This window comes from Silurus aristotelis, assembly GCF_946808225.1.
Source record: "Silurus aristotelis genome assembly, chromosome: 20".
Lineage (NCBI taxonomy): Eukaryota > Metazoa > Chordata > Actinopteri > Siluriformes > Siluridae > Silurus > Silurus aristotelis.
In genome coordinates this window covers 6397508-6410699 of record NC_139593.1, presented here as the reverse complement: position 1 = coordinate 6410699, position 13192 = coordinate 6397508, and the positions used below count along the sequence as shown (strand labels likewise).

Genomic DNA, 13192 nt, shown 5'->3' with positions numbered 1-13192 from the left:
AAAACTACACAAATTTTCCACTTATGTCAAACCGAGTGTCCAGCAGCAAGGATTTCTCTTCTAGAAGGTGGTCAGGATCGTATTGTAGTTTAGATTGATCAATTTTCTGGAATAAACTTTTCCTCTTTTACTTAGTTACGTGACCACAGAGTGTGTGGGTGTGGATTTGTGTATGCAGATGTTACATATTTACATAGATAGTATTACAAAGATCCAGAAAAACGGGATGATCATGACAGTAAAACATAAATTTTACTGACAAGTAATAATATTATCTGAATAAACAGTGTACAGAAAAGCAGGTACGATAGGATTTTTTGATAAGTTCTGTTACTGGTCAAACAAAAAACTGAATGGGAAACATGTAATGTTTATTTTTTTTTTGTGTTGATGAAAATCATTGGCTTTTTGACGAGAGCTTGCAAGTTGAATACCAAGAATTCCACAGGAGAGTGTGAAAACTGTTCGTGCATTTTGGTTTAGAGTGATGTCATTACTCTCTTTGCTGGGTTCACATATTTAGGAGAGGGCAGTTAGCACCTTTCAGTGATTGTGTTACTCTGCCACTTGATGCACTTGTTTAATAAGATGCTGTTGTCACGTGTCTTGAAGGAAGCATGTGGTAGCAATCGAAAATACAATCAAATAAAATTAAATGTGATTAGAATAAAATAAAATACACACACAAACACACACACACACACACACACACACACACACACACACAGTTGCTTAAACTCAGTTAGTTGACTCACAGTGCTTTCAGGCTTAAAGATTCCAGCAGTGGTACATAAAAGCCAGCAAATATGCTCAACTTCACACATGTCAAAAAATTCAGAATTCATACTTAAGCAGCATTTAATAAGTTGTAAATATTAAATAGAACATGTGAACTAAAAGTAAAGTAAAATGTTCAAGCTCATATTGGGAAAACAATTTGCGATTCTTTGATGCATACACTGTAGAAAAGTAAAGGCACCAGAAACGTAATGTGGGAAGTTGAAATATGTTGAATTTTAGTAAAAGTATGGAATATTTCCTGACAAAAGTTTATGGACACCTGATTATAAGATCAGTCTGTGCTTTTTGAGCATCAAATTTCACATTTAGCCTCAATTTGCTGTTATATTAACATCCACTGTTCTAGGAAAATGTTTCACTAGATGCTGGAGTGTACTTGTGGAGGTTTTTGTGAGATTCATTCAGCCACATGAGTGTTAGTAAAGCCAGGTAATGATGTAGGTGAGGTGAGGAGGCCTGGGGTGCCGTCAGGGTGAAAAAATTCATCCCAAAAGTTTAATAAGGTTGAGGTCAGAGCAGGCCACTCCCAATCTTCCACTTTAACCCATGTAAAGCATATCTTATTGAAGCTGGCTTTATTCCAAAGGCATTGTCATGCTGGAACAGATTTGGATCTCCTAGTTCAAGTGAAGAGAGAATTTCATGCTACAATTGTGTACCTCTGTGGTAACAGTTTGGGAAGGAACCACATATGGCTGTAAATTAGGTTAAAGATGTCTAGAAAGATCATTAATATTCTTATCATTGCAATGTGAGAAATCTTGAGCAAACTAAGAAAACACAAATTTGACTGTATACATTTTCCAATATCGACTCAAAATTTGCACAAATATTTTTTTTGGGAAAAAAAACCCCCCACAAAGAACACTGCGTAAAATAACTGAATTTAAGCTTATGATGAGGCAATTATCATCAAAACAGGGTTCTGGCTTCATTTACTATAGTACAAGAGGCTCTTTTCAGTAAAAGGCACAAGGCTAATATTATTTGCACATCATATTTGTGTAAGGGGCAGATGATAGCGAGGGTTTGAGCACACCGTCATGTCATTAAATGAAAACAAATACACTTTACTGATGTCCATGGTCATAAACCACAAAAAGAGACCATGTCTTTGTGTAAACCAGCTCCATGACTACCTTAGCTGAGCAATGCATTTAAACAAGTGAGCACAGGGTCAGGAAGTTTTTTCCACAACAGCCCTTTGTTATGGCTAAAAAAAAACAAACACCCTAAACAACTTTAATGCAATCTTTAAAAGCGTATTTTCTTGTATATAATCACAATGCCGTTCACTGCCCGCAGTTCATCTACATACCGAATAAAATTGATACAGCAGCGCTTTAGTTTTTTAAGCTTTACAGCTCTGTCATCTCCATATCAGTACACATCATGTGTGTGTGTGTGTGTGTGTGTGTGTGTGTGTGTGTGTGTGTGTGTGTGTGTGTGTGTGTGAGGGGGTGTACTCACTTTTGTGAGATACTGTATATACAATATATACAGTATCTCAGAAAAGTAAGTACACCCCCTCAAATTTCAGCAACCATTTTAGTGTAATCTTCTCAAGAGACAATACTATAGAAATGATACTTGGATATATTTTAGAGTAGTCAATGTGCAGTTTCTAAAGCAGTACAGATTTACTGTCCTTTAAAGATAACTCACTATACAGCTATTATTGTCAAAATAACTGCCAACAAAAATTATTACACCATTAGTGAACATGTCAAAACTGTGTCCAAAGTTTCGAAATTTTGTGTGAGCAACATTGTTATCGCATTGTAGGTGCTTCTCCACCTACCGCTTGAAGATGCCCCACAGGTGCTCAATAGGGTTCAGGTCTGGAGACATATCTAGCCACTCCATCAGTCGTCATCTTGGCGGTGTGCTTGGGTTGTTTTCATGTTGGAAAACTATCGTTCGGCCCAGTTTCTGAGAGGAGTTAATCATGTTCAGTATGCCACAGTACATGTTGGAATCCATGTTTTCCTCAAGTACCAGCAGCACTCATTCAACCCCAGACCATGATGTTACCACCACCATGCTTGACTGTAGGCAAGACAAAATTATCCTGGTGCTCCTCACCAGGGTGTAGCCACACATGCTGGACACCATCTGAGCCAAACAAGTTTATCTTAGTCTCATCAGACCACAGTACGTGGTTCCAGTAATTCATGCTCTTGGACAGGTTGTCTCCAGAAACTGTTTGTGGGCTTTTTTGTGAGTCAGCTTCAGAAGAGGCTTTCTTCTAGGATATCAGCAATGTAAACCGACTTGTTGCAGTGTTCAGCATATATACCGTCCGCTTCTACAACCTATACAGCAAAGGTGGCAGCACTCAAGCATCTGTTTTTTCTAAACCATCTTCTGCACCCGACGCACAGCACCCTTGCGAGGCCTGTTCTGAGTGGAACTTGTCTTCGAAAACCTCTGTATGACCCTGGCCACTGTACTGTAACTCAGTTTCAGGCTGTATCTGATCTTCTTGTAGCCTAGGCGATCTTTGTAAAGAGCAACAATATGAGAGAATTGTACTCAAAAAACCAAGATACACAAATTTGTATGGTTCTGTCAAGCAGACAAAAACCTGAACATGATGAATTGGACTTGTGTGTACTTATTTTTGTTGCCAGCTATTTAGACAATTATTTTTAGAGGACAGCGAATCTGTACTGGTTTACAAGCTGCACTACTTCAAAATATTCAAAAAGTTAAATTTTTGTAGTATTGTAACATTTTGCTGAAATGTTAGGAGCGTACTCACTGAAAAAACGTATATATATATATATATATATATATATATATATATATATATATATATATATATATATATATATATATATATTTCAATGTGCTTTCCTTTAAATCATCCACTTTTATAATATTCCGATTTAATACCGATGTGGATTTTATTGAACATATTTGGAAATCAATGGTCATGATGAGAGCCAATCTCAGACCTGATGTTGACCATAATGGACAGTCTGGCCTGATTCTTCAACCTAATTTTGTCTTGGCCAATTCCCATCCAACAAATGGGTCTCCTTTATGAAACAACAGCTTCCCATACAAGAATCTAAATTCTATTATGTTTACAGAGGCTCATGAACACGCTAGCATCAAATGAAACTGCTGCTCATGCAAAGTCAGGGGGCGACATGTTTGATTTCTGCCCTCCTACGCCGTCATAACCTCAAATGATTGGCTAGTGTTGCTGTGATCAAGAGGAGCAGAGAGAGAGATTATGTCACCTCACCCTCCCTTAGAACACGATCAATTATACGCTCTTAAAGTCCTGGAGTGAGGCCAGCTAAGATTTTTCTATTTTTGTCCAAATCCTGGTCAATAGCGTTCGATTCTGGTTTACTTAAAGGTAGCCATATTTGCTTTAACATAATCCCCTATTTGGATACAGCTAACCTGATATCGTCTCCATGACAATAAAAAGGCTTTCTTTGCACACTGTGTTTGCACACTACTTCACAATTATTGGCGCCTCTTAAGACAGGGCAAAAAAAAATTAATAGATACATAGAATCAACATCCTCTCATACATGTGGAGAAGAAGCTTACCTTTACTGAGATAAAAATCAATTCTCATGATGGCTGAGAGAGCGAGAGAAAAGCAACCAAGCAAGAGAAGACGTGTCAGGATCTTCATCTTGCAATTAGACTGACATGACAGCAAAATAGCCAGAGATGTCCTCATCATCATCCTCGTGATTATCACTATTGTCTAGCCCACATCCTCGCAACAATAATACTGAATTTCGAGCCATAGCCAGTTTTTGTGCGAAAAAGATTAAAACACAGCAGCCATTCATGACCCTTATGTGCAAACTCAACCCTATTTGGCCACATTCAACTTAAGAATTGCCTTTTTACCTCTTTGACAACTGACTCAGTCATTAAATGTGTTCCTAAAACATAAATTTTCTTCTTCTTCTTCTGTCCGCTTCTCCTATTAGGGGTCACCACAGCGGATCATCCGTCTCCATACCCCTCTGTCCTCTAAATCTGCCTCTTTAAACCCAACTACCTGCATGTCTTCCCTCACCACATCCATAAACCTCTTCCTTGGCCTTCCTCTTTTCCTCCTTCCTGGTGCCTCCATCCTCAGCATTCTCCTACCAATATACCCCATGTCCCTCCTCTGCACATGTCCAAAACATCTCAATCTCACCTCCCTCACCTTGTCTACAAAATGTCCTACATGCGCTGTCCCTCTAAAAAAAATTTATTTCTAATCCTGTCTATCCTTGTTACTCCCAACGAAAACTTCAACATCTTCAGCTCTGCTACCTCCAGCTCCACCTCCTGTCTTTTACTCAATGCCACTGTCTCTAAACCATACAACATAGCAGGTCTTACCACAGTCCAATAAACTTCCCCTTTCACTCTTGCAGATACTCTTCTATCACAAATCACAGATGCTATTACTCTTCTCCACCCACTCCACCCTGCCTGCACTCTTCTCCTTACTTCTCTAACACACTCTCTATTACTTTGCACTGTTGACCCCATGTACCTGAACTCCTCCACCTTCTCCACCTCTTTTCCCTGCAACCACACCACTCCACTGCCCTCCCTCTCATTCACACACATGTACTATGTTTTACTCCTACTGACTTTCATTTTCCTTCTCTCCAGCGCATACCTCCACCCCTCCAGGCTCTTCTCAACCTGCTCCCTACTCTTACCACAAATATCAATATCATCCGCAAACACATAGTCCATGGTGAAAACTGTCTGACCTTGTCCGTCAACCTGTCCATCACCACTGCAAACAGGAAAGGGCTCAGAGCCGATCTTTGATGCGGTCAAATCTCCACTTTGAACCAGTTCCTACTGCTTACTTCACTGCTGTCACACTGTCCTCATACATGTCCTGCACCACCCTCACATACTTCTATTACACACCTGACTTCCTCATACAATACCACTCTTTTCACTATGTCGTAGGCTTTCTCTAAATCCACAAACACACAATGCAACTCCTTCTGACCTTTTCTATACTTCTCCATTAACATTCTCAAAGCTGCTCTAATTTTCTCCTTACTAATTCTATTCACTTCCTGCTTCACCGTCCAACCTTCTCTCTCTCTCATTTTCCTCATCCATCAGCTGCTCAAAATACTCTCTCCATCTTCTCAACACACTCTCCTCATTAGTCAACTTATTTCCATCTTCTTCTTTATTGCTCTAACTTGCAGCACATTCTTCCCAGCTCGGTCCCTCTGCTTGGCCAATCGGTCCTTAGTGTCCAACTCATCATACAGCTCCTAATATGCCTTTTCCATGGCTTTCGCCACATCCCTCTTTACCTGCTGCCATATCTCCTTGTACTCCTACCTACTTTTCTCATCTCTCTGTCGATCCCAATTCTGTTTTGCAAACCTCTTTTCCCTTATGCTTTCCTGCACTTCCTCATTCCACCACAACGTCTCTTCGTAAAGTCAAGTTTATTTCTATAGCGCTTTTCACAACAGACATTGTCTTAAAGCGGCGTTACAGACTTTTAAGAGTTAAGGTGAATGGTGTGTATTTATCCCTGATGAGCAATCCATCGCTCTTTGTCTTCCTTTCTATTTCCAGATGTCATACCAAGTACCTTTCTAGCTGTCTCCCTTATTACTCCTGCAGTAGTTTCCCAATCATCCAACACCTCCTCACCACCACTGAGCCCCTGTCTGACCTCTTCCCTAAATCTCACACTACAGTCTTTCTCCTTCAGTTTCCACCATCTTATTCTTTTTTCAGTCTTCACTCTCCTCTTTTTCTTTACCTCCAAAACCATCCTACAAACCACCATCTAATGCTGTCTAGCTACACTGTCCCCTGCCAACACCTTACAGTCTTCAATCTCCTTCAGGTGAAATTTCCTACATAGAACATAGTCCACCTGTGTGCACCTTCCTCCACTCTTATACATCACCCTGTGATCCTCCTTCTTCTTAAAATATGTATTCACCACTGCCATTTCCATCCTTTTAGCAAAATCTACCATCATCTGCCCTTCCACATTCCTTTCCTTAAAGCCATACCTATCCATCACCTCTTCATCACTTCTGTCCCCTTCACCTACATGCCCATTGAAATCTGCCCCAATCACCAATCATTCATTCCTAGGTACACCTCCTACCACTTCATCTAACTCACTCCAGAATTTTTCCTTCCCCTCCATTTCAAAACCCACTTGTGGAGCATAAGCACTAGTGACATTTATCATCACCCCTTCAACTTGGATAAAAAGGACAGCTGAGAAGATAATCTGAGTCTCTCTCCCCTCCATCATGGACATTTACACCACACGTTGCATCCCAAAGTCAACAGCATTGCGGACGACCCCACACACCCCTCACACACACTCTTCACCCTCCTGCTATCAGGAAAGCGGTTCCGAAGCATTCGGGCCTCTCATCCAGACTGTGTAACAGCTTTTTCCCCGCAAGCCATCAGGCTCCCCAATACACAGAACTAAACTGGAACTCACACACACACACACACACACACACACACACACACACACACACACACACACACACACACACACACTCAACTGTGTGTTACTGAACTGTACAACTTGAACTTAACACACACTCATTACTCATCTCAATCCATTCCACCACCATTTATTATTATTTATACTTAACAATAATATACTGTTAAAAATATATTATAAACATAATATGCTGTTTAAATGCTCTTTTTTGCACATATCAACTGCTGCTACTGCTGTTTTTGCACTGCATTGTGTTTGTTTACATATACTCTTGGTTATAGTCTTTATAGTCCTCTTTGCACAGAACTGTATATTCTAAGTATACAGTAGGTTGTCTGTCTGTCTGTACTGTTTTTCGTCTGCACTGTTTGCACTAGGTTGCACTCAATGCACTTTATGTAGCTTTACGTTGTTTGTTGTAGCTCTATGTTGTTTAGTGTAGCACCAGAGTTCTAGAGGAATGTTGTCTAGTTTTTACTGTGTACCACTGTGTATAGTAGAAATGACAATAAAAGCCTCTTGACTTGACAATATACAAGTAAACAACTCGTTTTTTTTTTTTGTAAATCTGAAACTAGAGCATTGCAGAAAACAATTAAAATGATCATAGTCATATTTAGCCTTTTTTCTGTCTAATGCTATCAGATGGTTTTAGGTCCAATTATGGTCTACTACAGAGATGAATAAGCACCACTCTGGGTCAACAAGAACCCTCAGATTGTTTCAGTCCCTTGTGCCCACTACATAGAGATACATACAGATGCAAACATGAATCATGCAAATACAAATACGGCAGAAACACGCAGCGAGATAAATAAGCAAATACACTTAAACGGCTGTATAACAACTACACTGTATTTAGTGGTCAGTGCATGCAAAAGGCCCCCCCCCCCTTCATTCCTTTCGTTCCCCGACTAAATGGAAAGAAAAATTCGATGCACCACTGGCTAAAAGGACTTTATTACTGCTTGCAAGCAACCGCATAATAAAATCAAAGTCTAATTCAGAAGATACAGCAACAAATACTGGGCTTGTTTTTTTTATAATTTTTTTTACAGAAATCAGTCTATGCAGTAAAAGTAAAACATCCAAGAATGGAAACTACATGACGGATATGTTGAAACCTGAACAATTTGGGTAAATGTTATTGCAGAAGTGACTTTATAAATAATAGTCCTACTGATCATAGCATACTGATATATATATATATATATATATATATATATATATATATATATATATATATATATATATATATATATATATATATATATATATTAAGTATAATTTATAATATTTTTTTTCTTTTTATTACATTATTAATAATGTTTTTTAAAACATTGCCTAGAAAATAGGCAATAAGCATTTGCTTACAATGATAATCATTAAGACATTATCTTCAAAATGTTATACACATCTCTTGACAGTCATTTCTTACTTTTCCTTAATATATATACATTTTATGCACAATGCACTATTACTATAAAAAAAATTGTCTGTACGACAATTTAATTTTCTGTTTACAGAACAAATTATGGAAGTCCAAATTTTTAGGACTTGTAACTAATTAACAAATTAAGTGTAGGAGCATAAGTATTCAAATTTAATCTTGATGTTCTAATCCTCCAAGACAACACGCAAGTACTTTTCCTCAAGCACTTTCCACCTCTGCTTGCTAATACCTGTGCTTCACTGACAAATATCCAACCAAAACACAGAGCTAGTGTGAACCTGTTAGAATGAACTCATTGTGTTTCCATAAGGGCGAAAACACTCCTGCTAGGCAACAGGGAAACGCATCTGCTTAGCATAAACTAGCAAACAATTGAGGCCAATGATAGATCTAGCTTGCACATAGCAGTGAGATGAGACAAAAATGATGAAACCATCAACAATTTTACAGTCATTTTACAGTAAATCCGCAACATATCTGAGGTAAATATTTACCTCAGATATCTGAGGTAAATATTTACCTCAGATATGTTGCGGATTTACTGTAAAATGACTGTAAAATTGTTGTAAAAAATCCATTCTTGGATGTTTTACTTTTACTGCATAGACTGATTTCTGTAAAAAAAATTATAAAAAAAACAAGCCCAGTATTTGTTGCTGTATCTTCTGAATTAGACTTTGATTTTATTATGCGGTTGCTTGCAAGCAGTAATAAAGTCCTTTTAGCCAGTGGTGCATCGAATTTTTCTTTCCATTTAGTCGGGGAACGAAAGGAATGAAGGGGGGGGGGGCCTTTTGCATGCACTGACCACTAAATACAGTGTAGTTGTTATACAGCCGTTTAAGTGTATTTGCTTATTTGCAAATTATTTGCAACATATCTGAGGTAAATATTTACCTCAGATATCTGAGGTAAATATTTACCTCAGATATGTTGCGGATTTACTGTAAAATGACTGAAAATGTAATTAAACCTTTCAACAAGTTCTGCTATAATGAAAAATATCAACCCTGTTTTACTCTTCAGAGCTATCATTAAGTTGTGTCCATCCAGTGAATGCACAAGCATGCTAACACAGCCCTATTACAAGTCTATTATTAGCTATTAGCGTATTTTGTAAAGGAGTGAATCCTCAAGGGAAAGACCCTCTTTGTTCTAGGTGTTTTAGGCCTAGAGTCTGGACTACACCCTCAGCAGACCTGCAGCCAAATGGGTTTTTTAATATAACACTGTTCTTCTGGGTCTAAAAGGGCTTATGTCAAATAAAGCTACTGTTATTATCCCTGAGCCCCAGGAGTTTAATAAAAAACAGATTTGATCTTTCCTTGCACATGCTCCCCTCCTGGTAAGGCCAAGAGTGCTCTCATAGATATGATCTCAGACCAGTGCATGTGGTCACCTTTTGTATTAAAAATTCAGACCAAACTGACCCAAGATCAGTCCATGTTTTATCTCCAGCTCCCTTTTTTGTGAGGATCTGTGATCTGAGCTACAAACCGCAGTGACAGATTGAAAAGCTGCTGTTCAAATCTGACTTTTTACTCTGATCCAAGGTTGTGTCACTCTTGCGCCAACAGGGCTAATTTTAAGTGACGGGCGTAAAAAGCTGATTCTGGATCAGTGTTAAAAAGGGCAGCCTGTCACCTGCTGCAGTGCCGTTGTTCTCTGTAAATGTCGTGGTGGTTCTCCCTCACACTGTTCTCTTTGCCAAGTCGAGCTTCCGCGCAACGGCAGGCCGGTACGTCTCACGCTGTGCTCTCCGAGCGTGCTAAAGGCCGCCAGCATCAGTCAGCTGTGGGGAACAAAAGCAAGGGTGCGGGCCTACGATTTTCAGCATCCTGGCTCCCCGCCGGCCCCAACACTGGGCCCTTTTGGAGTAAAAAAGTCTCCTACTGGGCACAGAAAAGGCCAGGAAAGAACTAAGGAGCGAGAAAGCATGGGGAATCCATCGTCTCTAAGGTAAGGACATTGTGCACACAAAGATGGATTTATTATTAGCACATGCACAGCACACACTTTCACACATTGTGCAAGCACACACACATACAAGAGCACAGGAAGGTCCTTGAGCAATCGACTGCCTCAGTATGATTCACATATCACCAGGAAATGCAGACTGACAAGCAGGAAATGTGCCGAGAGCTCATGCCCCTGTGAGCTTTTAGCTCTTGGCTTTTGCAGAGCTTTTCTACATGGCTTAGGCAGATTATTGAGATGAAAAAAAAAAAAAACATTCAAGGACTGAAAAGAGTTGAATACAGGATTAGTGTCTCATGAGCCAGATAAATGACCTTTCGGTAAAAATATTACTTTGGGCATCTCAAAGAGGATTGGGAGGCAAAAAGAGTTTGTTAGCATTTTTATTCTATGATCATGTATTTCTTCTAGGGACAAATATATAAAACCTGCAGCATCAAGCCATGTAGAGATGCTGTTTGCACCTTGGATAAGTATTTAAAATCTAGATTAACATATATCTTTGGGTAACATTATGTTAGTCGAGACATATAACAGAATGAACTAGAATCAAATTCAATCATCTTAATGAATCATTAACCTACATACTACAGAAATGGGTAGTGCCCCTAGTGGTCATGTAGTATCAGTGCATGGGTGTGTCCGGAGATTATATTGTTTTAACAATAACATAAATCCATTGCTGAATCTGATGTAGTTCCTTGTTTTAAAATGTGTAAGGAATAATTATTCAGTGCACTGCCTAGTGAGCTTGGGAGCAATTTGTAATTCAGGCCATGTATCTTTCTTGTCTCCTGTGTCTGGACAGTGTTAACCAGCCTTGAACTCTGGATTCTGCCTGACACTCTGCAGACACTCTTCAGCTCAGAGACAGATCCACTAACAGGAAACCTATGGGCGATTTATATCATTCTGTTTCTAGGGTGAAAATCACATGCTCAAGTAGATGATGCTGTCACAGGTCAACCTTGGATGCAAGTATCAGCGGCAAGATCGATCACTATCAATGTTAATTAGCGGTTGCCATTGTTTACTTTCCTCACGCCAACGCTGAGCCAAATGAACAGCTGTTTGTTTGCGGCCTGAAATCCAATTTAGTGCAAGATGACAAGCAGCAGCCTCTCCTCCTGCTCCTTAGACCCGATCATATCACTGTCTGTTGACAAAAGCCAGTCTTGGTTATTCCTAGAGCACTCTGTAGAACAAACCTCTACCAAAACTGCGCTGTAAGGTAATGTTAGCTCCATCAAACTTCATTTACAATAGCATTTATATTCCCTTTTTATTTCTCAAGTTATTATTATGTAAAAAAATACTAAGGGTTGTATCATTCTTGGAAAACAAATTAATGACAGGGTGGCGTGACATAACTAAGGCAAAGAAGTGCTACTGGATATTTTGCTGTAAAAACACACCCTAAATTGTTTTACTCTTTATAAACTTGCCAACAGTATTGGCAAATTTTGGTCATTTACTTAAAACCTTGTTCCTTTTAATCTATTTATAGTTACATTTGAAGTTTTGAAACATAGCTGACACAAGATCAGATCCTGCTACAAACATCTGCTTCCTTGCCAGCTCCTCTAACTCCTTTTTCTTGTTACTACTAAAACAAAACCACATTTGGTCATGTTAACGTAAAACCACAAAGCAGAAACATTAGATTTGTTGTAAGGCACTGACACCAGAGATGGCTTCTAAAAATCACATTAAATAAATAAAAGCAAAGCCTTCTCACAAACTCCGCAACTGTCTGAATCAGGCTGTAATAGAAAAGAAAATACTAATTAAATAAATAAATAATTATTAATTAACAACCATTTTATTATATATTCTTAAGGGACAATACTATAGAAATGAAACTTGAATATATTTGTGGTCAATGTGCAGCTTGTGTAGCAGTACATATTTAGTGTCCTCTGAAAATAACTTAACATACAGCCATTATTGTCAAAATAACTGGCAACAAAATTGAGTACACCCTAAGTGATGACAGCTGTACGTTGTGTAACCGTGCAAAGCCACATGTCCTATTTATCATGTTTATGTTTTTGTCTGCTTGACAGGACCAATGTATATTGTAGTAGAGCAGGTAAAAGTTGGTGCTTTGAATACAGTTCTCTCATACTGACCACTGAGTGTTAAACATGGCACCTAATGGCAAAGAATGTAGAGAATTCAAATTGTGTCTCCACAAAGATGGCCTAAGCTATAGGAAGAATGGTAACACCCCAAAACTGAGTAACAGTACAGTGGCCAGGGTCATACAAAAGTTGAGTCCTTGTGCTGTGCATCAGGTGCAGAATCTGGCTTTAAAAAAACAGATGCTTGAGTGCTGCTGGCATTGCTTTAGAGGCTGCAGAAGGTTCGCTTGTCCGTGCTCAAACCATACGCCACACACTGCAGTCGGTTTGCCTCTTCTGAAGCTGGCTCACAAGAAATCCTGCAATGAATTACTG

At 39.0% G+C, this 13192-nt stretch overlaps 1 long non-coding RNA gene across 1 annotated transcript; it reads left to right on the top strand.

Annotated features, from left to right (window-relative positions):
* Nucleotides 1-10214: 10214 nt before the first annotated feature.
* LOC310716075 lies at nucleotides 10215-12474 on the top strand. Its single transcript, XR_014530480.1, has 2 exons — nucleotides 10215-10715; nucleotides 11542-12474. It is a non-coding gene; the product is annotated as an uncharacterized lncRNA (long non-coding RNA).
* The last annotated feature ends 718 nt before the right edge of the window (nucleotides 12475-13192 follow it).